Source organism: Brachyistius frenatus, unplaced genomic scaffold, assembly GCF_029030835.1.
Source record: "Brachyistius frenatus isolate BFR_SWC_R1_liver_20210118 unplaced genomic scaffold, ASM2903083v1 Contig_96, whole genome shotgun sequence".
Lineage (NCBI taxonomy): Eukaryota > Metazoa > Chordata > Actinopteri > Embiotocidae > Brachyistius > Brachyistius frenatus.
This window is the reverse complement of record NW_027210695.1, coordinates 786,423-813,658: the sequence shown is the minus strand read 5'-3', so window position 1 is coordinate 813,658 and position 27,236 is coordinate 786,423. Positions and strand designations below refer to the sequence as shown.

The 27,236-nt window shown below is 40.5% G+C and overlaps 1 protein-coding gene across 2 annotated transcripts in view; it reads right to left on the bottom strand.

The window, feature by feature from the left end:
* Positions 1 to 26,384, bottom strand: part of chrm2a (cholinergic receptor, muscarinic 2a) — a 68,401-nt gene extending 42,017 nt beyond the window's left edge. The window contains exon 1 of one of the 2 annotated variants that reach the window (XM_069711049.1): positions 26,256 to 26,384. The gene's annotated coding sequence lies outside the window, so the exon portion shown is untranslated. Of the gene's footprint in view, positions 1 to 24,524; positions 24,898 to 26,255 lie in introns of those variants that run through there. The other variant, XM_069711051.1, reaches the window with a different exon arrangement.
* Positions 26,385 to 27,236: the final 852 nt, after the last annotated feature.

Below are 27,236 nucleotides of genomic sequence, written 5' to 3'. Positions count from 1 at the left end.
GGACCAATCAAATCATTTTTAAAGCCAAGTTAACTCAAAAATATTTTCTTCCAGTCACTCGGTAGTTGAAATTGTCTTCTGATTATCTTTGTTTTACTGTACGTGAGAGGAAACTGAATATGTTTGGGTTTTAGATTTTTGGCCAAACAAAACAAAACAAAACAAACAAACAAACAAAAAAAATCCCCTTTGTCTTTAGGGAATTTGTGATTTATTGATCTACCAATTAAATTATTTGGAGAATAATCACCTAATCAGTAACTAATTCTTTTTTGCAATAATACAAATAACGTTTTGTCATTTCAAACAACTACAAACAATATTTAAACATGCTGAACTGTCTGTCACACTGGAACAGGAAACTGCAGCTTCAGCCGATTTCTTCATGGTCTTGTTATTTCTTTATTAATGCTCACTGTGGGTCAGCTATGCATAGAAATATAATAAAAGTCCATTAAGTACAGAGCTGTACACAGAAGAGGGATGTGGCATGCCGGTTATGGAAAATGCAGGAAAGTGCTTACTCAGCTGGATTTGACATCCTCAGAAAGGAAACCATTCATATTGGATTTTCACTTATCACAACTTCACCTCAGAATACCCCTCATATGAAATTGCTGTTTTATGTTTGATGACTTCTGCATCTCCACTGGATCCCCCGAAGAGTGCAGCTTCAACTGCATTACAACGAAAACATGTTAACAGTGCTATGAACTGTCGGAAGTGCCTCGGAGAGACCTCGGAGAGCGCAGGCCATAAAACCAGCCTCCCAGTGTTTCCATTTTTAAATACTCTAAAGGGAACGTCTGTAATGCAATTTCCTAGTACTCGGTGTCCCAATACTGCAACCACCGGGGTCCTCCATCGAGTGTGGGCTGCTGCTTTATTGTAACATCAGCATTATGATGGGGAGGAGGGAAGGGCTGCTTCTCCAAGTCTCAACCTAGTCATAGATCTCAGGCGACATCTACACCGGCTCTTCATTATCTGCACTCAGCCATCATCCCAGCAGTGGGGCATGTGTCTGGATAAAAAGTCTTGATTATGTAACTGTCTGAAAGGCTGGCTGTCAGCCTATTTACAGGCCCATGCATCAATCTTCCAGCGCCTCTGCATCTCTTCAGAAAAATCGTATGCCCTCAATATACATGATGGATCTATAGGCATGCTCTGCTGGTAAATGTTTTCCTCCTGATTGATCAAGAAATCCAAATAACAAGTCAGTAAAACATGCGTGGACAAGCGCCAGCATATATTAAATCTGTATAATGACTGATGGAGACATCACTCTTCTTTTCAGTGGGTGGATGTTTTTTGCACCTGTGTGTGTGTGTGTGTGTGTGTGTAGGCAGGCAGGCAAATGTTGAAGCTTGAGAGACAGCAGAGCAAGTGACTACACAGACACCCAGAGCTCTGGGCGCTGAACGCAAAACCCCAAACCAAACAAAGAGAGAGATTAGTGGATCTGTCTAACCTCGGGGCAGAAGGCGGCGATAGGAGTGCAAATAGCTGAGCAAACTCTCGAGTTTATCGTCTGACTTCCTCTTTCCATTTTAAGTGCATCCCAACATAGACCCACTTAGAGCTTACAGCGCTAATTAGCAAAACCACCGAAGGACATTTCGGTAATTTTGATCAATTTCATGAGAGTTTTTTTCGCCATCACAATGTCAGTCTTGATTCAGTGACAAGTCCTCTGTGCCAATCATCCTGTTAAATCTGCAATCTATAGTATTTACTCAAGTATAATTCTGAGGCATTTGTACTTGAGTATTTAAACTCTATACAACCCCAGAAAGACACTGTGTAAGTCACAATTATCTTTAGTTAAAGATATTCTAATGTCTCAGGAGAAAAGTGGAGCAACCACTAAGATCCATTTAAAATAAATTGCCTGAAGCAAACGAAATGAGGGAGCTATACTTGGTAAATGGATTTTATGTAAACGCACTGGCTACTACAGGTGCACTTTTCAGCTGCTTGTTAAAGCAAATATTTAATCAGCCAATCACGTGGCAGAAACTTAATGCTTTTAGACACGTGGTCAGGAGGATCTGCTGAAAATCAAACCAAGCATCAGAACAGGGGAGAAAGGTGATTTAAGTGACTTGGCATGATTGTTGGTGCCAGACGGGCTGGATTGAGTATTTCAGAGTTTTTTTCGCCATCACAATGTCAGTCTTGATTCAGTGACAAGTCCTCTGTGCCAATCATCCTGTTAAATCTGCAATCTATAGTATTTACTCAAGTCAACACGACAATGAAGTTCACTGCACTCAAATGGCTTTCACAGTCACCATCTATAAATAAATACTTGACTGGGATTTTCAAGTACAACCCTCGCTGGGTATAAAGAGAATGATCCGGGGGAAGAATATGAATTCAATGGCAATTCTTAAAGTGAAAATGCCTCGTTGATGGGAGAGGTCGGAGAAAACCGGCCAAACGTGTTCAAGCTGATAGAATGGCAACTCAAATACCAACCTTGTTACTACCAAGGTACTCAAATGTGCATCTCTGAGCGCGCCACGCGTTGAAGAAGCCGCAGCAGCTGCAGACCACACCAGGTGCCGTTCCTGTCAGTTATAAGAGCAGGGAGCTGAGGATACAAAGGATCGGGTTCAACAGAATTGGACAGACGAAATTGGAAAAAAAAAAACGTTGCCTATTCTGTGTCTCGATTTCTGCCGCGACACTCACATGGTCGGGTCAGACGTTGGCGTAAACAACATGAAAGCATGGATCCATCCTGCCTTGTATCAAACGTTCAGGCTGGTGGTGGTGGAAGTGTACCTGTGTGGGGGATGTTCTCAGTTGAGCACCATTTAAAAGCCACAGCCGACTCTCAGCAGGATAACGCACCATGTGACAAAGCTCATATCATCTCAGGCTGGTTTCTTGAACACGACAATGAAGTTCACTGCACTCAAATGGCTTTCACAGTCACCATCTATAAATCCAATAGAGCACCTTCGGGACGCGGTGGAACGGGAGATTCAGATCACGAAAGTGCTGCCCATAAATCTGCAGCTCCTTGTTGAATCTGTGCCACAAAGAATTAAAGCAGTTCTGAAGGCCAAAAGGGGACCAACCTGGCGCTAGACTGGACTTTAAGGGACAAAGCTTTGTAATTTGTGGACAAGACAGGAAGAGCTGGGGTTTGAACCAGCAACCCTGCCATTAGATGAAAACACCTCTACAACACCACCTGACAAACAGCCACTTGTCTTCCAGTGAAAGATGAGACAAAAGAGAAGACTCTGAGAAGTAGGGCCTTAAAAAATGTTGAAATAATGCTTCGAAAAAAATAGTTATTTAGTTTTTTTTAGGCACCCATTGAGTTAAGTCCTTCAGCAGATATAAAATCTAGGGCATTAATCTGAAAGCGCAGTGAAGAGTATGACAGGTTTATATTGTTTACGGTTCAAACCGTACACGGCCTCTTTACAGCGAATGAGGAGAGTGAATTGTTTTCTATATGGTGTCTCAATCATTCCATAAAAATAAAAATACTGGCTTATGGAGAGACCAAAGAAATAAATGTATACACACTTAAATACAAGAGTTTCACTTTAGCTATTTGAGTGATTTTCAACTTTTCGGACTTCTGTGCAATCAAGAAAATATTCAACGATATATAGTGTTACATGGCAAAATAACTTTTAAAGATTTGTACCACTAAGGAAAGAAACATGATCTATCCAGGGGTGTTGTCGTGAGGGGAAAAGTGGGACTAACGACCCAGGTTTTTATTTCTAAATATTTGCTGTTATGACTGAATAAAAATTGGCTGAATAAACCAGTAGAGGGGATAAAAATAAAAGAAAACTACAGTGAAGGCTCTCTAAAACTCCTCTCCCCCCAGACAAAAAGCTCCAAATGGTTTAGTCTGACCTGTGCTGGGATTTGCCTGTAAAAGCAGCTAATCGTGTGACGGCTGATGCTCGGAGAGATAAAGGTTTGCCGTGTTCCAGTCATGTCTTTCCCAAAGAGGGAAACTGGGGCATCAAAATAATAATAATAATAATACAGCAAACTAACTGAAACTAATTTAATTTAAAGAAATTTGAACGTTACATGTTGATTGGCTATTTGGAGCATCGGGACATTGGGGGTCGTTGTGAATGGATTCCTTTGTACAGTTGTTGGCTGAAATATGTGTCAAAAAACATTTCAAAAGATGTGTAAAAGACATGGTTCGAGAAAGGGGCGGCACCCATGTTTATATCCATCCATCCTTTATCTTCACTTGTTGATTCTTTAGAGCTTCATGGGGTGAAACTGACATTTAGCAAGCGGCCTTGTTTTCATTGTTGTTTTCTACTCCAACTTCCCCGTTTCTTGGAGTTTTTTGCTTTTTCTTTTCCAGACAGTTCAGTAAATCCTGCAGCTCTTGCTGACCGTATCTTGTGGGTGGCTTATTGCCTTTTGTCCTACATAAATTCACATCCTCTATTTTCTACAGCTGCAATTGTGTCCTCTGCGTAGCTCATGCTGTTCTTCACCAAGACCCAACGTGAATTGAGGTTTGTTTTCAAAAAGCCTAAACTGCTGCCATCACATTCGGCGACATCAAAACACTGGCTGGTGCATCACTGGACAAACATGTCGCCTCGGCTCCACTCAGAAACTCCGTCTAACTGGGAAGGTGACTCAAAGGGAAGACAAACTGTGTCACCACATTTACATAATGGTATTTTAACATCTTAAACATCATATCCTATTTAAAATTGAGCTGTTTATCATTGCCACATTTATTAATTCCTTTAAATTACTCGTCATGATCTCTGCACAGTATAATGATATTGTGTTAATGGGTTTGAGGCTTCACTGCACTTGGAGCTGCTGATGCTTTTCACCAGGCTGCAACCAGACGTTTACCCGAACAGCAGCATCGCTGAGGAGAGTCTTTGATGTTGCCGCCAACAACATCACAACAAGACTCTTGAGTTTTTGTTGTTGTTGTTGTTGTTGTTGCTGCAATCGTTGTGCCTCTTTTTTTTTTTATTTTTTTTTTTTTTATTCCGTTTAACTAATAGGTGTTTGCTGTGTGGAGCTATCACTGAGTGCAAATGAAGATCAAATATAGTAAATCAAATGAATTTGTTTGTTATACCTGCAGGCTGTGAGCAAAACCCTGAGATGAGATCAGACATCTGCAGATGGAAAAATCAGCTTCAGATTGCTTTGTGTACGTAGTCTGATGAATAGCTTAAAAAAAAAAAAAAAAAAAGATTATTCCAGAGAGTCTGAGCTTAAGACTGAACCAGAAATATGTTCAAATTTCATCTGTTTATTTTACTTTCAACTCGCATAACTGATAAGCAATCCAATTTCATCTTTGCCTTTTTGATAAAACCACCACTTGCATATTTATAGAAATCCGTTCTATCAGCTTCTTAAATCCTTGCTATTGAAAAATGTGCTTTTAACACACTTCATCCTCTCTTCGGTGGAATTCACTTTGTTGGCCGGGCTTAGACTTTTTACAAAAGGATTGGAAAAGATTTGGGCTAAAAGTTCAGGGCAAGGCTTCAGAGAAAACAGAGCAAAGGGTGATCCGAATACAAGGCAGATAAGGTTTGAATGAACACAATGTGAAGAGGATCATATAAATGATTCACATTACAGACAATCAGGAGCGCCACAAAATCCCTCACAAATTCGACTCTGCTTTGATTTAACAATAATCTCGAAGGCGACTGACCGCAACTTTTCATACGTCGCCAATGGGTTTTATAATCACACACGTCCGAAGCTGAATTTAAAAGAACCTCAGTTAAGAGATAGAAAGGATCACATGGCAGCTGTGTGAGAGACTCGTGTTATAAAAAATTAGAGGTGAAGTAGCACAATAAGGATTGTTATTAAATTCACAATGGATGATTTTTGGAGGAGAGTTATTTAAATGATGTATTCCTTTTTACGAGAAGTCAAACAGCAGGAAATGTCACGATAATGAAGAGAACAGAAACGTAGGTTGAGCAGACGTGGTCGGTGGAAGTTGTCTCTCAAAATTACTTCAGCGGCTCATGGAGAAGAAAAGCATTTAATTTGTCATTTCTCTCGTATATTTGACATCCTTCCTCCGCATATTGGTGTTACTTTGCAGGAACTGGTTTTACAGCTGGAAGATCCATTGATTCTCCTTTTGATCACCATAATCCAATTACTGGATTACGGGTAACACTTTTAAAGAACTGGATGTGACTTCAGCAGCTTTTCAAAGCAAACCTTTAAACCTCAGATATTTGCACAAACTGCAGACATTTTTCAAGTCTTTAAAAAATCTGCACCCAGTATTCTGATATTGATTATTTTGAGATATACTACTGCGTATGCAATGAAGTGCAAAGGGCACTGAAGTCTAGTCATATCCAATTTACCGCTACCTCTCAAACACAGGCTTTCTGGAAAAGCATTTACACAATGCTGCCTCAGCGTTTACATCATGGACCACCATTTTAAATGGATCTAACCGGTTAGTGCTAAAAGTCTCGCCTGGCTGCGCTACACTTGGCTCCAGTTTCCTTTCCTGTGAATACAGTCTGGACACGCTGCTCGTGTTAGCGTTTGCTTAGCCATCTAAAGGGCGGACCAGTCAGCGACCAGTGTGGGTGCCGTTTGTCCCGCCTCTCCTTCACTGTGATTGGACGGTTGGTGACGGTGACGAGCAAAAAAATCTTGCAAATTCCAATATTTAGTTTTCTGCTAAACATTGCATCCCCAACGCTGTATCCTGACTGTAACATGGAGCGTACCATCCACCCACTCATGTGACGCGTAGCTTAAAACAAATGCATCCCTCCCACAGATGCTAACGGGAAGATTATCAACACTTCAGGAGCCGCCTGCCCAGTCCGTTCTCGTTCCCAGGGCGTCAAGATACCGCCATCATATTAAAGCCATTGGCTTAAATTACTGATATTTTGTGTGATTTTGTTTGATGTGTGAGACAAAAGTGGCAGTATTGGTCCGTCATCCACCCCAAGCTCTTCCTAATAAAGATGGGTACAGGTCATAAATGTAGCACGTTGCCTCTAAACGTAATGCAAGCAGCACTTATGTTTTAGCACACTATTTAATTCTGAAAGCATTCTAGTAAAAGATGAATGTCATTTCTGAGACAGATTTTGGCCGAAAGTGAAGCAAAATTGTTTTGAACCATTTATCCATTTTAATTCAACCCCCTAGAAAGGAGTCTTATCCCAAATTAAGCACACATCAGGGTTTAATAAAAGCCTTTGCAGACGTACAGTGTGTACACAGCATCCACACTTCCCCTCCTTCTGCTTAATGGGAATGTATCATTTTAATCTGACATGATCTTCTTCTCAAATGACAAAATACTGTCGTCTGCCGTTCAGCTTCAAAATGAGTCTGATTTTGTTTTTCTTTTATCATGAAGCCTGAACAAAAGTGTGTCCACTCAGTAAGTGTGACTGAGAGAGAGGCCAGTCTCACTTTGCAGATGATTTTACTTTATAATTATGAACAAAGACTCAAGGCTGAGCATGTCCATTGTACAAATTTAACAATGAACTCAAACATGATGAAATATTTGTATTTCAGAAAATATTGGTGTGTGTGTGTGTGTGTGTGTGTGTGTGTGTGTGTGTGTGTGTGTGTGTGTGTGTGTGTGTGTGTGTGTGTGTGTGTGTGTGTGTGCCTTTTTCACAGGCTGTGAATCATTTCCTAAATCCCTCTGCAAATCATCTTGCAATCCCCCTGGGAGGTACCATCCTGCGGTCTGCTCCAGATTAATACCCAAGCATTTCTTTGGAATTGATTATTTAACTATATTTTTTGTGTGTGTGTTCTGTTTTATCTCAGCCCGGCAGAACGGTGCTGCGCTGTCATACAGGGCTTTGGCAGTGATGTGAAATCCTTCAGTGCAGGTGTGGAAAGCAGAGTGGTGAAGGGGCTCTTTCACTTCTGCACTCCACTGATAACTTTACCATTTGACCACGCATTGTGCTCCGGCAGCTGGTTTCCTGAAAGCGGGCCGCGATGCTTTCCTCCAAACAGATTTTTGTTCTCTCTCGACTTTGACTTTCTAAAAAACAGGTGAGTAAACTCTTGAAAGGAAAATAGATGGCATGCTGCTTCGATTGCTGCAGTGACCTGATTAATGAGCATGTCTTATCGGCAATCTGCTTATTTCGTCTCCAGGTTGGTGGAAGCTTCAGACAAATTGAACCGCTTGTGCTAAATATGTGGTGAATTCCCAACAGGATACATTCTGCATTTTACCTCCAAGGTTTGAAATTATTATTTCAAATAGTCAGCAGTTTATATTTCTCATATTCAGGTTATAACAACAGAGTTCTGGCACTCAAATGGCTTTATAATGAATTAGTCAAGCTTGGAAATGAAAACTTCCCCCGTCAGCTGGATGGCAGTCGGACCTGTTTGCACCGCCGCTACGAGAAGAAAAAGATGAAGCGCCTGCATGCTGATTTTGTAACTAGGTTATTGGTCACTCTTCCTCCCTTTCTATTTTAGTCTTCTTCTTTTCAGCCATAAGTGTGTTCAGTGTTTGCTGGATATAATGTTTATGAAGTGCTTTCATGTTTCTAAAGGAAACTTTGAAATGATGATAATAAACACATCTTCTGTATAGAAAATATTTTTTTCTTCTGTTGTATTTTTTTCTACATAGTCTAACCTTGAACTTCCTCTTACTGGTTGAACCATTTCCATGAACCCCCCCCCCCCCCCCGTCACCAATTCCTGCCTTCACACTGGAGCCATTTTCCAGAGTGATTTCAGGAGATAATAGCACTCACAAATCATCCGCTGGGCAGTGGAGCCCATGAAATTGATGTGCCTTCATTTCAAAACAATGTAGGTGCCTTATGAGGGGCTTCATGATGTCATAACTTCACTAGCTGACAGGCCAGGTAGTGTATTTTGGCTCCAGAGTGGGCACAGGGCCAATGGAAATCCAGTCGGGACAGCTTAATCAGTCGCCACATCGAGGGGGAATTGGCAGGACTGTGGCAGAAGCAGCTGTGAGGCGTGTTCAATCACATCGTCCGCACTGAGAAAACTAACCACTTTCAGGCGGAAAACCAGGCCTCCTTATCTCCATATAGAGCTGAATCTGTATCTGTATCTTTTTTTTTTTCTTTCTGCGATTTCCACTCCGACAAAATAATCCCAATATCAAAGAAAAAATGGCAACAAAACAGACAAAAATGTCCAAAATATTAACACAGTATTTTGGTTTTACAGCTCTACATAACAGAGTATTACACCAGGAAGAAGTGGTTGGTTTTTTTTCTTGAGAGATTGAGTAATAAATTATTCACGTAGGCAAGTGAAAGGACGCTATAAATCTCTGGAGTTTTTGAACTGTAAATGAGTTGGGCGTCAGTGGAGCTGCCATCCTGATTCGAACACAATTAAATTCACATAAATTAAGTGTATTTTCTCACTTGAAAAATCAACATTATCCATAAGACACTTTAGCACTTGTAATTAATTCCTCCTGCTCTGGTTGACATTTTTCAGAGAGGGTTCATGGGTTAAGCACACCTCCTGTTTGAATAGATTAAAAAGCCACTTACATGCTAAAAATAATTACTGAAGACTGAGGCGCGTGGCCTAATTGGAAATTGATTGACTTGGCCGTGTTACACCTGGTCTCATAACATTTCACATCCCTCATGCAGAGGGGAGTTTGATGCATTTTTCAATAAGTAGGTCCGTAGCTGCAGAACCTTTTCGTGTCTCTCTGTGTGGAGAAAATTGTGTGGATGAAGCCATGTTGCCTTAGCAGATCCAAGCCATTACTTCAAAGAGGCAGGGTGGGGATGATCTTTGCATGACGGATGCAGCTTTCCTAGCTGTGGGTGCTGTGGGAGAGCGAGCGGCACCTCGTATCTGGGGTTTCATGTTACATCGCCCTCCAACTGCGACAACCAAAGGCCGCACTCGTTTCAAGAAGCGGAGCGAAATCAGCTCCTCCTTTTCCAAGATGGATCCTGATTGCATCCGCTGAATTCAGAGCTGTGCGTGCTTGGGGTTTTTAAATTCTCGCCTTTTACATTTCCTGCATGTAAATTTGTTATCGGTGCCTTAATGCAGAGCAGATGCACTCCATCCCAGGTATAAGGTGAATGCACTTATCATCAAAGCATACGTTCTCACCTCGGGGCACGTTTCACCCAATTTGTAAGCTACGGTTCGCAAAATAAGATCATTTTCTCGCCTCTTAATTCCAACAAACAAATGCCAGACTTGTAAACAAGGCCTTTCATTTATCACGCTTCATATGGGACTATCTTTTATGCATTGGCATGTAAGCAAAGCTCACAAGTGTTTTGGGGAAATAGGCCGCAGATGTTTCATCTCATTTTTATCAAATTTTGTATGTATCCTATATTGAGCAGGATGTGCAGAAGACTTCTCCAGTTGTATTATCGCATATAAATGCAGTAGGACACTTGATTTGTGATGTTTAAAACTGACCACAAATCAGCAAACTAAGTACAATTGTTTCAAAGTTACACGTAAGACAAGAAAGCATCTACATTCAAAATCAGACATGGACAATCTTACAGAACATGTATGTATAGGCAGCCAAGGCATGTTTATTTCATCATGGTGGAGTTTTACATTGCCTTAGGAGAAGCCTTTCTAACAGGCCTAATATAGTTTGGAGGTACTTAAATGGATTACACACGAAGCCACGAGAACATGAGTGGGCATCGCAAGCAGACAGTATCTTTTGGAGCTGCAGAGCAGTCATGCGTGACGTCTCTTCATCACAGACAGGCGGAGACTGACAGGAGAAACGTGGGAACGGCAGACAGAGGAAACTCCTCTCGTCTGCCTGCATGTACGTCAGCCCGGGTCAGCGCCACACCAATCCTCAGATGTAAATGCAGCTAAGCACAACGGCAGACAGACAGATGCACACACCTCTCCGTGAACAGAGCACATCTCTGTCTGTCAGACCGGTCCGTGGAGGTCGAGGCAGGTCAGAGTAGCGGAGCAGGAGCAGGCAGACAGCTTGTCAATGCTGTTGACAACCAGATGGATGAGCCAATACTTCAGGGAGCCACTATTCTACTTTGCCGTTTATGAACACACTGCATTGCTGCACTCAGACTCCCCTCCTCTGGTCAGACATTTACCACAAGCACATGTTAGCAGCTCACTCAAGCATTCCCCGATGAGTACATTTGAATTTCCATTTTCTGCATATCCATAATCTGTCTGCAAAATCATCTCGGCTCCCAGTTCTCCGTCAAAGCCTCGGATCTATACGGCGCTGTTTATTGGGCTCGGTTGGCTCCCGCTGGCACATCCATTCGTCACCGCTGTGTGTCTCGGAGCAGAGTCTGATCCCAGAGTCAACATTCACATGGCTTTTCTGGGGCGGCAGCTTCATTATTGAGTCTTGGCATGGTGAACCAGACCATTACTGCTCCGGAGATGGAGACCGAACGCGGCGAGCGTAGGGGAGATGGGAAGATGAGAGCGGGCGAGGATATAGGATAAGGAGAGTGATGGAGTAGGGAGAGGGAACGAGGGAGTGTGAATGAAGGATGCTAGCGAGGGCAACGGAAGGAGAAAAGAAGTGACCAAATAAATCACCAGCCAACAGATAATTGGACGAGCTGCACTCAGGGGACTATTGCAGCACCATGAAAAGTGACACCATGATTTGCAATTAACTCCAAGAGGAGAAATGGGGATTTAGTTCCTTTTGGATTAATTCCAGGAATGTTATATCTGACAAGATGGTTGTCATAATGAATCTTTTGGGCTGCAGGAATCATTATCAACATTAAACTTGTAGGATGGCGCTCCTCTCCGGGGAATAAACGCCCTCTCTGAGAAGGAGAAAACATTTTAAATTAGACCCGGAGGTAGACCTGGATAGCAGATTAACATCTATGACCACAGCAAGGGTGTGCTCAGGAGTTGAGTCATTTTAATGTGTGTATATCATAAGGACGTTAAAGTGAGAGCGAGAGACAAAGTTGACCTCAAGGACGAGAATATTCAGCCGGGCTCCAAATCAGCGCTTCACATCCAGCCACTTCTGAACAGTAGGGAATAATTACGCCCAACTCACACTCTCACAGAGTCTCAGAGTAATTTAAAGATCAGTGTTGGGTTATCTACAAAAGTAAATGTATTTCCATACAAGGTTTGTGTGAAGACATAAAGCTTGAGATGCAAAGAAAATCGAATCATTGCTGTTGAAGCACTTTGCTGAGACAGAACGTCAAAGTCGCATTAGTCATCCATTATAAAGACAATGATAATTGTAGTTTCTCGCTCTACTGTCTTTTTGTCAGCCTTTAATTTATGGCATGTCCATCTTTTGATGCAAAAGCTAACAATTGGAGATGAAAGGACATGTGGGGACAGCAAGAAGGAGAGGACGACCTGTACCAAGAGTCCGTGGCGGTATTCAAACTCTTCAAGTAATCATCTCTGTCACTGAAAAAGGTGATATAATGGTGAAGGCTCTGACCTAGCTCATGAAAGCCCTTATATTTGCAGCATTATGAGGTGAACAAGCTGCGTGGCTGTGGCAACATCAGAAAGGGTAGTAATAATAATAATAACTGTATCTCTCTCGCACTTTTCAAAAATAAAGTCACGAAGCTCTTTACATACACTTAAAACACAATAAGCAACAGTTAATAATATATAATGATAGAAATATAACACAAAAAGTCAATGAACCTCCGCCTACCCGGTCTGTTTTATTTTTTGTGTGAAGGGAGATGAGATTTGAGAAAGTTCCTATTTGGGAACCTCCCACTTCTTATTGAGAGCGTTCATAAACAGGCAACATGGCAGACCCTTGAAAACTGCTCTGTTTCTGCTGTCTGAATACAGAAATCCAAAACGGAGCTCAGGAGGTTCATATCATTTGTCCTCTGTGTTTGTTAACACAGCTAGCAAGATGGGACTATTTCACCTTGACATCGGAGAAAGTGTATTTTGTCCTTTTCACTACAAACGTTGCAATTTCAAGTGACATCAAAGCTGCTCTCAAAAACCTCTCAGTTTCCAAGCGGGATCTTCCCATTTCAACAGGCTTTCAGGTGTAGTTCACTACTCAGAGGTTGAAACTTTCCCAGTTGCTCATGAACGCACCATAAAACTCTCTCTTCAACTGCCAGCTGACTGATGTCACACGAGGCAAACTTTTGAACTTCACTTCCCAGAAATCCAAACACAGCTGCAATTACCAATAATCGCCAAAGGGGCCGCCAAAGAGAACAAAACAGATCTTTGAGATTTGACTCTAACGTCTTGGTCACATTAAACGCGCTTGCAGTGAAATACCAACAGAACAGTCTGTGTTTTTCCAAAATTGGGGGCTTTTTAATTCTAAAAAAATGATTTTGTTTCCTTATTTGACCTTTTTATTTACGTTTTATTGGATATTACCTGGATCTAATTTAAAAGTGACGATACCCTAATAATTCCAATTAGGCATCTGCAGGAGCGTGTTTGTGTAAAATGGATGTTATTACCATCTGTGCTTTTTGCAAACTTGTTGACCTTTCCACTGCACCTGCCTCTCATAAAGCACTAATTACAGTACGAGTTTCATTAGGATCCGAGAACTAAGCAATTAATTAGTCTTTAAATACAAAATCAGATGAGGCCTGTGTAAGCTCACGGCACAAACAAGTTAAGTTGAGTCAAGGAGTGAAAGGCTGCCTTAAAGGGAATTAATTTTTTTTTTTTTAAATGTTTTGTGAGGTACCTCTGAGCATCGAGGCTTAAAGTTTTGAAGAGTTGTCTTGAAACCGGCAACATTTTTGATCAAATAAGGTTTTTAAATGGTGATTGAAGGGGGGAGGGACTCTACTTCAGGTACACACAGGCCATTTTAATTTAAATCAATCTAAGTGTTTGTAACAGTAGACTGCCAAATATGAGTTTTTATTTCACTACAATTTCTTTGAGGAGTTTGTGCAGCTATTTTATAACTACATTATTTGAAAATCTTCTCAGTGCTTCTTACTGCTGAATTATATTGTGCATGATGCTCAAAGGCAAAGGACTAATAGTATCTTTGTCTGAATGAAAAATTCAATTAAATGAATGTTCCTCCTTTAAAAGAGTTTTTAACATTTTTGTTTTTTGACAAAATAGTTTGGCGATTCATTGTAGTTCTCCAAAGCACTGAAGGCTTTAGTTTCTATGATTTTTCTGGCAGGTTTGTTCCCTAATAAAAATTCAAGGGTTGTGAAATATGCAACGAACTCAAGTGGAAAATGGGGAAGTGCCATTTTCACTTAAAACATCCAACGCTTGAGCTTTTAGCGCAAAGCAATCAAGCCTCAGTTTTTATTCCACAAAAAGCAAGAAGCTGAGCCAATTGATACTCCTGTCCCGTCCTCCATGCTAACAGCTTCCAATTATCAGGCGACTGGGGAATGAGACCTCTTTGATTCAGCCATGTTGGGCCGTATTGATTGGACGAGAAAACATTGTAAAATTAGAGAGAAGTGGGATGACCTTGTCTCTCGCACTCTTCTCCTGATTGACAAATAAAGTAAAGACAGCTGTACCTCCATAGCAATCCTCGCCGTGTGAGCTCGGTGAAATGGCAGTTACATCATTTAACAAAAACTACAGATCCTGTATGTGAATATGAATATTGAGAAAAGCATTCTGAGATTTGATTTGATAACTCAGAAGAGGACTTAACCAGCATGGGGTCTTTAAAGAATATTGATTAATGTGACGCAGGAACAGACCACCACTCACTCACTGGCATTTGCCATCAAACATCTCCAACCCTGGTTATTTCCCACCTTACTGCTACATCCTACAAGCTAATAAATGCCACTGTCCTTTATAACAGTTGACAGGATAAATTAAAATGTTATAAAATAGTATAGAACATGACTGGCTTCACTTTTTAGACCATTTTTATGTGGAAGTGCCTTAAAGTGCAATACCACTGAAGGCCATTAGGGGCAGGCTACAAAAAACCTCTGGCTCCAATAGACTCCCATTCAAAAAGCATCAACTTTTGTCATGAAATACAACATTGATACACTTTTTCCACAACTCATTATCGTGTCATTCACTAAATTCAGTCTTTCTGATCAGTGCTCTGGTGGTCCCTCTTAAAATAAATCTATAATTAGTTAGATCACATATAGGCTTACATATTTATTACACTGCTCTTTGTCATATATGTGGGAACAGAACAATTAGTGCAGCCTAAAAGGTTAATCACTTGCAAGTTGTGTTTGTCTCGAAGTTGTTTCATATGATCAGATGATAAGATCATAGTTCATCTGCTATGGCTGCTTTTTTTGTTCTTTTTTTTTTTGTGAGAGGGCTGTCAAAAGGGCCATCAGAGAGTGTGAACATAGGGGCAGCGGGTGCCTCACACAGTGAATCTATCCCACAGTCTGTTTGTGTTCCACTGACACAGCCAGTCTCTGGACTCTGTCAGCAGCACTGTTCCTGTCAAGTCAAATAACAGCATTTCAGATGGGCTTCTCACTCTGACACAGCGAGCCAGCTGAACAGAGAGGTTTAAAAAAAAGAAAGGTGTTTGGGAAATGTACTGAGCTGGACCATACGTCCGGTGTAGAATGCAAACAACAAGCCCAACACACACACACACACACACATGCACGCACAAGCTCGGACAACCTAAGTAGTGCCCACTTTCTTTCTCTCTGGCATTTCTTCCAAATGTCAAATCATTCACCTGGAACGAGTTACACAGACCTTCAGGGATCGTCTTTGAGAATGTCAAACTAAACTATGAATCTGTACAAAGCTTTGGATAAAGTACAACATCCACCGTCTTCTCATAGTATAGCCTGAGGGGAAAGAGAGAGACTTCCATGTCTCAGATGACACGCTGCACTTATAAAGTGTACATCTCGGGCTGTGTTTCCGTTCCCTTAAATAACCCAGTCATGTTTATCCTGTGGAAGAATCTCGCAACCCTACTTCCTGTGCACCTTGGAATAATACGACATGTCTGCAGACTCCAGTGATTTCCTCCTCTGTCCCCGAAGGCACCTCAAAAACAGGACAGTTGTGGGGGTTTTTTTAGGGGGAAAAAAGGCAGACATCCCCCAAAATACCTTCAAACCGAGACAGTGGTATTTGTTACCATTATCTGGGTTTCATCGCATATTTACTTTTAAAACGACAGCGTAGACAGAGTCGATAAATTGAACCGGCTGACCACATAAAAGGAAACTACAGTTTACAAAGCCTCGGGGCATTAAGAGAAACAAAGGATGAAGGAGGTTGTACCTGAAGCGATAAACAGGTCTTCACTCGCAAAAAAAAAAAGCACAGGAATGAAACACGAGCGGACACAGAATGAAATAACAATAAGAGACAATGATTGTCTCTGGACTTAATAATATTGACCCAGGAAGGGATACACAGCAGCCGTCGCTCTCCCTCCATCTCTCTGTGTCGGCTCTAGAGTCCTCCACGGTCTCTCCAGATGTCGAGAGAGAACTGTTTACCTTTTTAGAATTGATCCACAGTATCCAGGGTCCGGACCTGTGTTTATCTGTTGAGTGTGTACACAGTATCCAGCTTTTGTCATCCATCTCAGCGTTTGATTTCACACACAGGTTTTTTTTTTTCTCGCCGGGTATTGTGAAGAGAATATTAGTTTCATTCAGTTTCCGATGATTTTTTTTTTTTTTTTCAGTTATTAGCACCTTTTTATCTGAACATTTGAACCCCTTCATCAATTTCTAAAAATGTGACTTTGTCAAAACGACTAAAACTCTGACTTCCCTCTTTTTCACACCTTAGTAATCAGATCCTTTCATTAAAGCAGAGAGGAGCTGAGTATCCTGTTGATTCTCCCACGGAGAGTTACCTTTCACTGTGAAATGAACTGACGGTTTCAAGTTAATGGACTTGTGTTGTTTTTTTCCAAATTCAATGGAAAGCCCAGGGACACATTTCACTAACAAAGGGTAATGATTGAGATTGTTGGAACCAAATGCAGTAAGCAATCCTCTCTTACATACGAGGAGAAGGTTGCTTATTGCGTTTTATAGCCTGATTGATTAATGCAATTCAAAGCCAGAATTTTGAGTGTTTTAAGTTTGCAAAGTCGATGATAATTAAGCCAGCAATGAGGCTGAATCCAAACTTTAGAAAAACCTTTTAACGTGTGTTTTGTTGTTGTTGTTGTTGTTGTTAAAAGGATATTACAAATCATATTTTCTTTGCAGCAACAATTATAACGTCAGACTTTAGCTAATGCGAAGTAGATGATAATGCTGAGTAATCCGATCTACAGCACACTTATAATGTGATATAGATTTCATTTAAAGATGTGTAGCTTTGGAAAAACCTGCGAAAAAATACATAAAAAAAACCTAAATATATGATTTATATTTAGGATTGTAGATGGAAAATGATTCTATCAGTGATCAAGATGAAGGCTTACAGCCATGCTAGCAGCTGTGTTGCTGTATTTTGAATGTATTTATGTACTTTTGGGCTTATTTCTAATGCCAGCAAGGCATTACATAACACAACACGACAATGCTCATATTTATCTGGTATAATGGTTAAATACAGACAGAATACTGGCACACACTCATAATTTATTATGGGAAAAAAATACAGTACAATAAATGCCAAGAATAAAAACAGGTCACAGAATCTAAATAGAGGAAGATCCCCAATAGATTATAGAATATATCCCAACAATTTTAATAGGATGTTCCTCTTCTCTGCCCTGAAATTTAAGAGAGCATACATCATGGCCAGCTCCATTAAAGTGTCTGCCAACTGGTCATTTTTCAGCTTCGTTCCTCATACGACTTGTTGAGAAATTCTTGTTTTCAACTCATGTTCAGTTTTTACAGACACAGGCTGACCCACAAGGGCATTTGAAGTGTTCTCGATCCTTTTCCCAGTAAAGTGTCTCCTTAAACCATCGCACTACACTGGACACAACTCAGACAAGGGAAGTCACAGGATAAAAATGTTTAGGAACACCTCTTGATCTCATTGGATAAAGGAGGAAATATGCAAGCCAATAGAATTCTCAAGTCCCTTTCAAGAGGAGGATAATAAACTGTTTCTATCCTCATTTTTCACTTTATCTAAACTATTAAAAAAAACTCCACGATCGCTTTATAACTGTCAGTGCTGCAGCTTCTCTTTACTCTCAACAGTTGACTATGTGGAGAACTCTAACACTTTAGTGAGTTTTAATGTGTTTCACGAGTATTGAGAGGAGTTGTTTTCCTCACAAGCACATTGAGAAATGACTGAGAAATTCTTCACTATACTATGTCCACCATCTTTGTTTATTCATTATCATCCTCTCGGGAACGTCAATACTGACAAACTTTCATGGTAATCCATCCAGTAGTCATTGAGGTACCTCAGACTGGACCGAATGAACTGTATCCATGCAGAGCAGGGGGATACCAGTGACAAGAGCACAGTGATTCATTATTGACATGAAGAACACGGCGCCTCCATTTGGAGATCATCCCTGTTTATCAGCCTCAGGCAGGCCAGTAATTAGGACAGCAATACCTCCAGGAAGCCAGTTTTACTTTTATTGCCCATTCAAATAGAAATCAACTGCCGGGAGCTCATTGACTTGCATTAAAAGCAGTTGAGCATTCACCTTTAAGTGTATCACGTGTACTGTAGTGTAATTTTTTTGTAAATCTGCAAAACTCTCAATGGGATCTTGAAGGTTATGTGCATCTGTGTCTGGTGTCTCTGCCTGCTATTTAAAACTACTCCAATGTTTTCCTCTGCTTTGTTTGTCTGTCTAAATGATTTTAAGCCTCTTTAGTATCTGCGGCGACTTTTTGCTTCCCCAAACAACCAAAAAACCTTCTGTCAAAAATAAACAGAGTCGTCTCAGACTTTGTGAGCTTGGCTCTCGTCCCCTGAAATACCAGACGCTCTTCCTGTTGGCTAATTGCTTGTTAGTGCTCTGGCCAACAAGAAGGAAAAAGTCACACAGGGCTACTTAAAAAAAAACACACCCACACAAGCAGCATCTGCAGCAGCACAGTGAAATATTAAGGTTGCCTGTCATGTTGGCGCCATTTACAAGAACTTGTGACGGCAGTCGGGTCTCTTTCCCCTGCTGCTCAAGTTGCAGCGCAAAAAAAAGTAATCTCCATCTCCGGTAAAATCATTCCTACTTTCTTTCACTATTTGTCCACATCACTGACCTCTCTTTGAAATGTCAGCCTCTCCTGAATACACCCTAAGTGTGTGTTAATGTGTAGGTCAGAAGGGAAGTGTAATTCTACCTTTTTCTGTCTCGTATGTCTTACAATGTCCCCTCATAGAGGAATTCAGACCGCAGAAAATTACAATAAGCCCTCCGTGGCAAGGTCAGATGAGAGCAGACTATATCTGAATGTTTTACGGCGCGAATGATAACGGCTGAGCCGGAGACTGAAGTAGCCGGCTGGAATTATTTGGTACTGAGGCTGAAAGTAATTAAGAGCAGAGAAGAGCTGCCCGACATAATTGCTGGATGAGCGGCAAGACTTGAGGAGCACCTGAGGCTTTTGGAAGTGCAGCACATTCAGAGGAATCTCCTGAGATTATTTTATGTCATACTACAACTGCTGCTCAGACTTTGACATGTACGGTTTTGTTATGCTGAAATGCAGACAAACAACACTGAGGTCAAAGGACAGTGATTTTGTAAAGTTGCACAAATTTCTGGGCGAATTTGAATCCATTTTGATTTGTAATAAAATGCTGTTCTCCGCAACATTTAATGATTTTCAAAACACTTGTTTTGACAGTGTTTTGAAAATATGGGTTAAATGTCAGTGTTTTTGAGGATTTTTCTATATTCAGCGCCTCTAAAATATGAAAAAAAAAAAGTAATTTCCCTTTTTCTGATTGCAAATTCAGTATCACCATGCTGATACATAGCCCACCTGAGGAGTTATTTCCTAATTTTTGAGACATGAATGCAGCTGTGAGTCACTGCCAGGTCTACAGTTTGCTTTTTTTTTTATTGCAGATATCCAGAATGTTTCGAAGTGAAAGTTGTCTGTATTCATGTTGAAACATAAACTACAAGTGTAAGAACATATCTTACTCCAATGAATCACAATACATGTGACAATAATGCATCCTGGGGCTAAATATGGAGTGCAGCGTCAATTCAATCTGATCAGATATAACTTCCAAGAGTCCTGTATATTTGCATGAAGGTGGACTATTAACTATCATCTGTGGACTAACAGAAGTCTCAATCATTACCTGAAAATGTCTTAACCAAACTATCCCAGTTCTACTCTAGAAATCTAAACCGTTTGTATGAGGGTTTTTAAATTAGGACTTAAGGCCAAAATAGGTGTTATGAAATGGATCTAAATCCAGAGATACAGAGAGAAATATCTTCTTGTAAAAGATTAACCTTTTGTTTTTTTTCATTTAGAAGTTTACTTATTTGAATGTTGGACTGAATATTAGAAGAAAAACTGTATTTCAATACTTCAATACTAATATAATCAACAATATCTTTATGCCAGAGGCGTTACGTTTTCCATTTGTACATCTATCCCATTCTCATGAACGTGATATCTCAGGAACGCCGTGAATGAATTTCTTCACATTTGGCACAAATGTTCACTTGGACTCAAGGGTGAACTGATACAATTTTTGAGGTCAGAGGTCACTGTCACATACGTGTGTTAATTTTGTGACCATAACTCAGGAATTTATGTGCTAAGTTTGGCAAAATGTCACACGAATGTCTATAAAGATGAAATGATGAAGTGATGACGTTATATATCCAAAAGGTCAAAGGTCGTTATGTTCTGTAAACATCCTGGCCACTTTACCAGCTGAAAGCATTCAACAGGGAGGCAATACTCCTACACATCTCTATAGCTACAGCATTTTAGCATCGTTCAGCTCACTGTTTTGGTTTTCTGTTTTGATTAAATCTCAGTGTTCTTGTGAGCATTATTTTAAGCAACAGCAGGCTATTTTCGCTAAAAACGAACAACAACAACAACAAAAACTAAAAATGTACTGCATGCTATTGTCCAGTACAAAGGTAGCAGGTAGCTAGCATTCATAGTGGACCATTTAACAGCTAATGAGCCAAATTGTGAAAACGATATATGTGAAGGGTGTATAACAAGTTCTCATATCAATTTAAAAGATTAAAATAGGTCAGTACCGTATTTCTGCTGCCCCCATGTGGCCAAAATATATATGTTAATGCAGTCGTGCTGAACCACGAGTGACAGTATTATCCCACCTACTGCTGCCCCTTCCAGGAACAAAAAGAAAATATGTCTTCCTCACTCTGTATCACCTGAGTTTTTGATCCACAGACTGGTGGTAAATCCCAGCTCGTCACTGCTGTAATGTCTGCAAACATCAGACTGTCTTTCATATCTTTCACATGTCTACTTTCTCTAAATGTGTGCTGCGTGTCAGTCAGTATTCCAGTTTGTCAGATGTACCCTGATTCAGATGAAATATGAGTCCTCACAGACTCCATATGTCAGGAAGCTGCTGAAGTGATTTCACAGAATAGCCTTTACGAGCAATTAAAGTGTCACCGAAACCATTTGTATGTTGATGAAATATGCGAACCCAACGCTGTAAGTAGTTCTTAGTCCATTGATTCCAAGTCTTTTGTTACAAATGCAATTATCTGGTTTGTTTCGTCTAACTCTCTCTGTCTGCCAGATAATGACCTTAAGGAGGAATCTCCCTCCTCCCATCCTTTCCAATCAATGACACTTCGTGCGGTGGGTTAGTGGCACTTCATATTGTAAAGCTCTGCAATCACTCAGCATCTGATAAGAAGCACAGCTAAAGGGTACGCTGGCCATTTGTCCTACTAGCAGAAGATACAGCATCTGAATGCTTTATGAATGTGGATAGATTTCACGACATGCATAGTTAGGTTTATGAAACCACATTCAGACATATGTATGAGTCAAACCTCATCCTGCCAGTATTTTCACTCCATCCCTGCATGTATGTACTTGTATTCACCATGTTCACCGTTATATAAAAACCCCTCATAGAATCTGTTTTTATTTCTACCACAAAATTTCCACACATAAGTGGAGCCATTCTTCCTGCTTCTGCTCAATTAAACCTTCCTTCAACATCCAGCCGCTGATGCATGGACTTCCCAGCTCATCCACACGCGGCAAAAATAACATTTTAATTGCGTAAAAATAAAATAAATAAGTGTGTAATGATGGAAAAAGAAAGCGATTAAAGCAGGCGCTCAGTGCAAATAGAGGAGCCTACTGCGGCTGAAAGCGTGATAATTAGACATTCCTTTCTGTGTGTGCCAGATACACAGATTCACTAATGTGCACTGTGCAGCCACTCCACAACAGGGAAGCTTATGTCCATGGAACGAGACACCCCACTGGCGAAATGTAACTTTTTACAAAAGCAACCTCTTCTCAAACACGGTTTCCACCACAGCCAAAAATACAGATTTAACAATGTGTCCGACGTGCATTCATATAGGTAGCAGCATGAGCCTCCTCCGTCAATCTCTCTTCTCTCCATCCTCCATGTGAGTGTGCTCAAGAAAGAGTAGTTCATTCTGCCTTGTGTGTGTGTGTGTGTGTGTTGGTTTATGTCCTCGTGATTTCAACATGAAAGGAAACAGAAAGCGAGTCATGCCTGCCAATGTTTTGTTTTGTCCATAGGGGGCAATAAGCAACACTTTCTACCACAAAAATCTGTGGTTGGTTCTTAAATCGGAGAAATTCCACATTATTATAATTCAGTGACAGATATTCAAATGAACATGTTTCCTGCATTTGTCACTGTACTCTCTTCTGCGTTGACCAACATGCTTATAGACAATATTCATGCATAACCGCAGGCCGATCTATAAATCAATGCCTATCATAATTTATATCACAGCCACTGACAGCCACTGACTGACAGATTAAACGCAGTCTATCATCTCCGCAGCTTCAATGTGATGTCAACAGAGATAAAGAAGGACGTTTTAAAAAAAAAAGGGAAAAAAAGCCATATGTCTGACCTCAGTAAACCTCAGTGTGCTGACAGAAATTGAAAAACCCCATCAAATAACTCTTCAGTCACGCCGCATGCAAAACTCATCCATCAACATCAGGGTGTCGGACAGAATGATAAGTGGAAATGGAGCAACAAGTCCAAGAAACTTCTTCCAATTTCAAATGGAGAAAACAGCAGTGACGCAACACACAGGCAAGATGATGGAACAGCAGGTCACAATGAAAATTTGGTAATTTAGTTCAACATTATTTAAGAGCTTAACATATCTGAAAAGCTATTTGAGTGTGCACAAATGTGCCACAAAGGAAACAATGCTAAGATTAAAAAAATATCTGGAGTTGTGACAAAAGACAAAACAAGGACAAATGAATAACAATTAAATCTGTAGAGCAAGCAACGTCAAGATATTTATTTTTACTGCAGAACACAATAAAATGTGATTACCATCGGACATTTTCTTCTCACACTTTATCATTGTAGCTATTTAAAGAACTATTTGAGGTTGTGTTGAGTGATTTATGAAACCTGGAAAAACAATTGTGTCAAAAATCGTCATCCCTGTAATATTTGGTTCAAGTGTTGCAGATGGCACCCAGTCATAATCAAGTACACCAAAAAAAAAAAAAAATAAATAAATAAATAAAAAGCACCAAATGATTTTTTTTTTCTCAAGTTGAAATTCTAAATAACAACAACTCATTTGATACCGTTTTTTGTTTTGTTTTTTAAACCTAATTTGGATCAAGATTTTTGCCAGATGGATAAACATTGTTCTTCACAGAGAAACCTGGACTTGTGGGTGTTCACTTGTTCTCCTGCTGTGGCATTTCAAAGAAATAATAGTGCAAAACTGAAGTGGGGAAACTTTCTCATGGATTCCAGACAGTAGCAAAATGCAAATCCCCATTTTTCTCTTTGGCAAGACCCCAAATGAAAACCCACACGAATCCATAATGAATGTAGGCTCCAAGAACAAAACCAGCATCGACCTACACACGTACAATCCACGGCAGAAAGAGATACCGAGGCAATGTCGGTCCTATTTGTTTACCTGCCATCTCTTCAAACAAAACCAATTACTGTCAGCGGCTTAATCAATGCACAGCACTCATCCATACGCACAACTCAGAGCAACCAGATGTTAATGGTACAGGTGAACTGTATCGGACAGCTCGTGATGAAAATATTAAGTGAATAAAAATCACAAACAAAATATATTCTGTCTCACTATAAAGCGCTCAAATCCACGAGAACACTGTACAGACTTTGCTTCTTCTCCAGTGCAGAAATAACTCAGAATCGCAGAGTCGTGTTTTTAGTTGGGTTTAGGAGTAGGGTGTGAAACGCGGAGTTTTCTGATTTCCTTCCTTCAATACTGTAAAAAGTGAGAAATTGATTTTGGTTTTATTTTCATCTAAAAACGCTTACGCTGATTCCAACTTTATGAGTAAGAAAAAAGTGAAGTCAAATGATCCAAAACTAGAACCTACCTCCGGCCATCTCAAGTAGACCTCGTCCCACTGCACTGATTCATCCAGCCAAATGATAGGAGGAAACATCTGCGGGGTTTTTTTCTCGGCTCGTAGACAGACAAAACTGCAGTAACTGTAATTGTCCTCCTGATTTAAAAAAAAATGGATATACAATACGCCATGTAACCTGAAAATGTGGGATTAACAAACGTTGTTCGATCAAATCAGTTTTGAACATCAAGTTCTGAGTCCTCCAGTGTATTTATTGGCAAGCAGCTCACTGTACGTCATTCAAAGCATGATTTGGGGGATTCAGTCTGTGCGTAAAGAATCTCAGCTATAACACCAGCAGTCATAAGATCCGACACAAACCTGCCGCCTGAAGTCTATTCTGTTGCTGTGCGCTTTTACGCACGTCTGGTGTGACTGCGACGCGAATCATCTCTTAATCGCATTCTTTAAAGGAGTTGTAGATCTAAATGCATAGGCTTATATGAAAGCATTGCTTTGTAATGTGTTGGTTGCTTTACTGACGAAAAAAACACAGGGATCATAAACACGTATTTTTGCATCCTGCGGTGGCGAAATCAAGAAATCAAGAATGGCTGATCGAATTGATGAGACGAGAGGAAACTGCTTCTGGGGAAATAGACTCACGGATCTGCATCTCTGCCACCACATCCACGACTATACACTAGGCTGACAGCACAGGTGACATATCAAAAGAGGAGAGTTGAGTCTGTAGCGATTCTTTTGGGTCTATGTTAGACATGGAGAAATAAAACCAGATGTTTTTTCAAAGCAATGATGTGTTGGACGCTTTTTATCCAAAGCGCATAGGCTTGCACACGTTTCTGGTAAACTGCTGGGCATTTATTTGGAAAAATAACCAAACCACAGTTTGTGTAAGCCATTTAAAAGCGAAAAATGTTCGTAATGTCGAGGAAAGGCAGAGTATAACGTGCTTATTTAATGGGGTATTTGACGTGAATCGTGTAACCAAGGCACAGTGTGGTTGTAATCGTTTGGCAAAAAAAACCCCAAACATTATACATTAAACGATACATGACACGGAGACTGGTGTTCACAAAAATATACCAGGACAACCAATAAAGTTATGCTGTCATTGATTTCTCTAAGATGCGTCATATGGCACAGGCAGCTGTGGATCTGGCACAACATATTTCGTTCTCTTTGCGTTCCTCATGCAAAGCTCTGCCAGCAGCAGACACTGGCAGGCTTGTTTTCTATTCGATAGCCTATTTCCACTGACACAAGTTTTTTTTTTTTTTTTTTTTTTTTTTTTACAGTGATTGAGATATTTTCTCTTTTTTAATTTATAGGATTTAACTCAAAGTTGTTGACTTTTTGTCACCTTGGCTGACCAAAATAACTTTCAAGTGTCTGATATCTTAAAGAAAACCCAATCAGAATAGCACTGTGATCATCGAGTTTGGATTTTTACGCACTGGAGGATCCTGATTACAGATTTCGATAGGGGAGTTGGAGAGAGTCCCGCATCTGAAAAAAGTCTGAGATTCAACCCCGGGCCAAAAATACTTCCTCCTGTCGGAGTGTCCTTGAGCAAGACAGCTGAACAGACCTCTCTAACCGCAGAAACAAGCGCTCTATCGTCTGGTCTGAGAGCTTGTGATAAACCATCTTCAGAAATATCGACTCTTTTTGGTTTATCAGAGCAAACGCGGAGAATTGTTTATAAGAAAGGAAAATGTTCAGTTATGAGCTTACCTTTTTTCATGCTGTCATGCTGGTGGCGTCTTTTGGTCCGCTTCATCGCACCGTGACTGCATGTCTGAGGACATGCTTCTGGAGACAGGCTTTGGAGACGAAAAGCGCCTCGGCTGCACTGGAGAAAGTGAAGAGGGGGCGGGTGTGTGTGTGTGTGTGTGTGTGTGTGTGTGTGTGTGTGTGTGTGTGTGTGTGTGTGTGTGTGTGTGTGTGTGTGTGAGAGAGAGAGAGAGAGAGAGAGAGAGAGAGAGAGAGAGAGAGAGAGAGAGAGAGAGAGAGAAAGGGGAGAGAGCTATAAGAAGTAGGCTGGCGTTTATTTGACGATCATGACAGTCGTTATTTGCTTTTTCGATCCGTAGAAACCAGCGTGAGTTTAGTGCAGCAACACGTGATATAAAACACAGAAATCATCCAAAGCTATTTTATTCGCCAAAACACCAATTAAAGCTCATGACAGCAGAATTAGACACATCCCACAGATTTTCAGAGGGAAATCAGCCCATTTAGCTCATTAGTACTTGTTTCACGGCATTGCACTTTTTCATACAATATTTATTTTCTGGACTGGACTTATCCTCATTTCTATTCATTTTCTTTGACTTCTTGGTAGAAACTCGCGGACTTCGTGTGATATGACAGTTTCCATTCAGAAAAAAATGACTGAAATCGCTGTAGGTTTACGCAGACTCTCTGGTTTCAGCACCGAGGAGAGCGCATATTTGGAGATGAGGAAAAAAAAAATCCAGAGCGTGTTCACGACATTCGCTGATTTTACCTTTTGCAAAAAGCCTCTTTTCATCCAAAGCACACTGCAAATAGAGACGACAAACGGAACTCGGTGACTTAAACATGAATGCTATTCTGTGGTTGAGCAAGACGCAAAACAATATCGCAGTCAGTTTTAACACATCTCTTGTAACTAAATCCAAATTGAAACAATAAAAAGTAGACAGAAGAATGTATCGCATCCTGTGAGTTCTC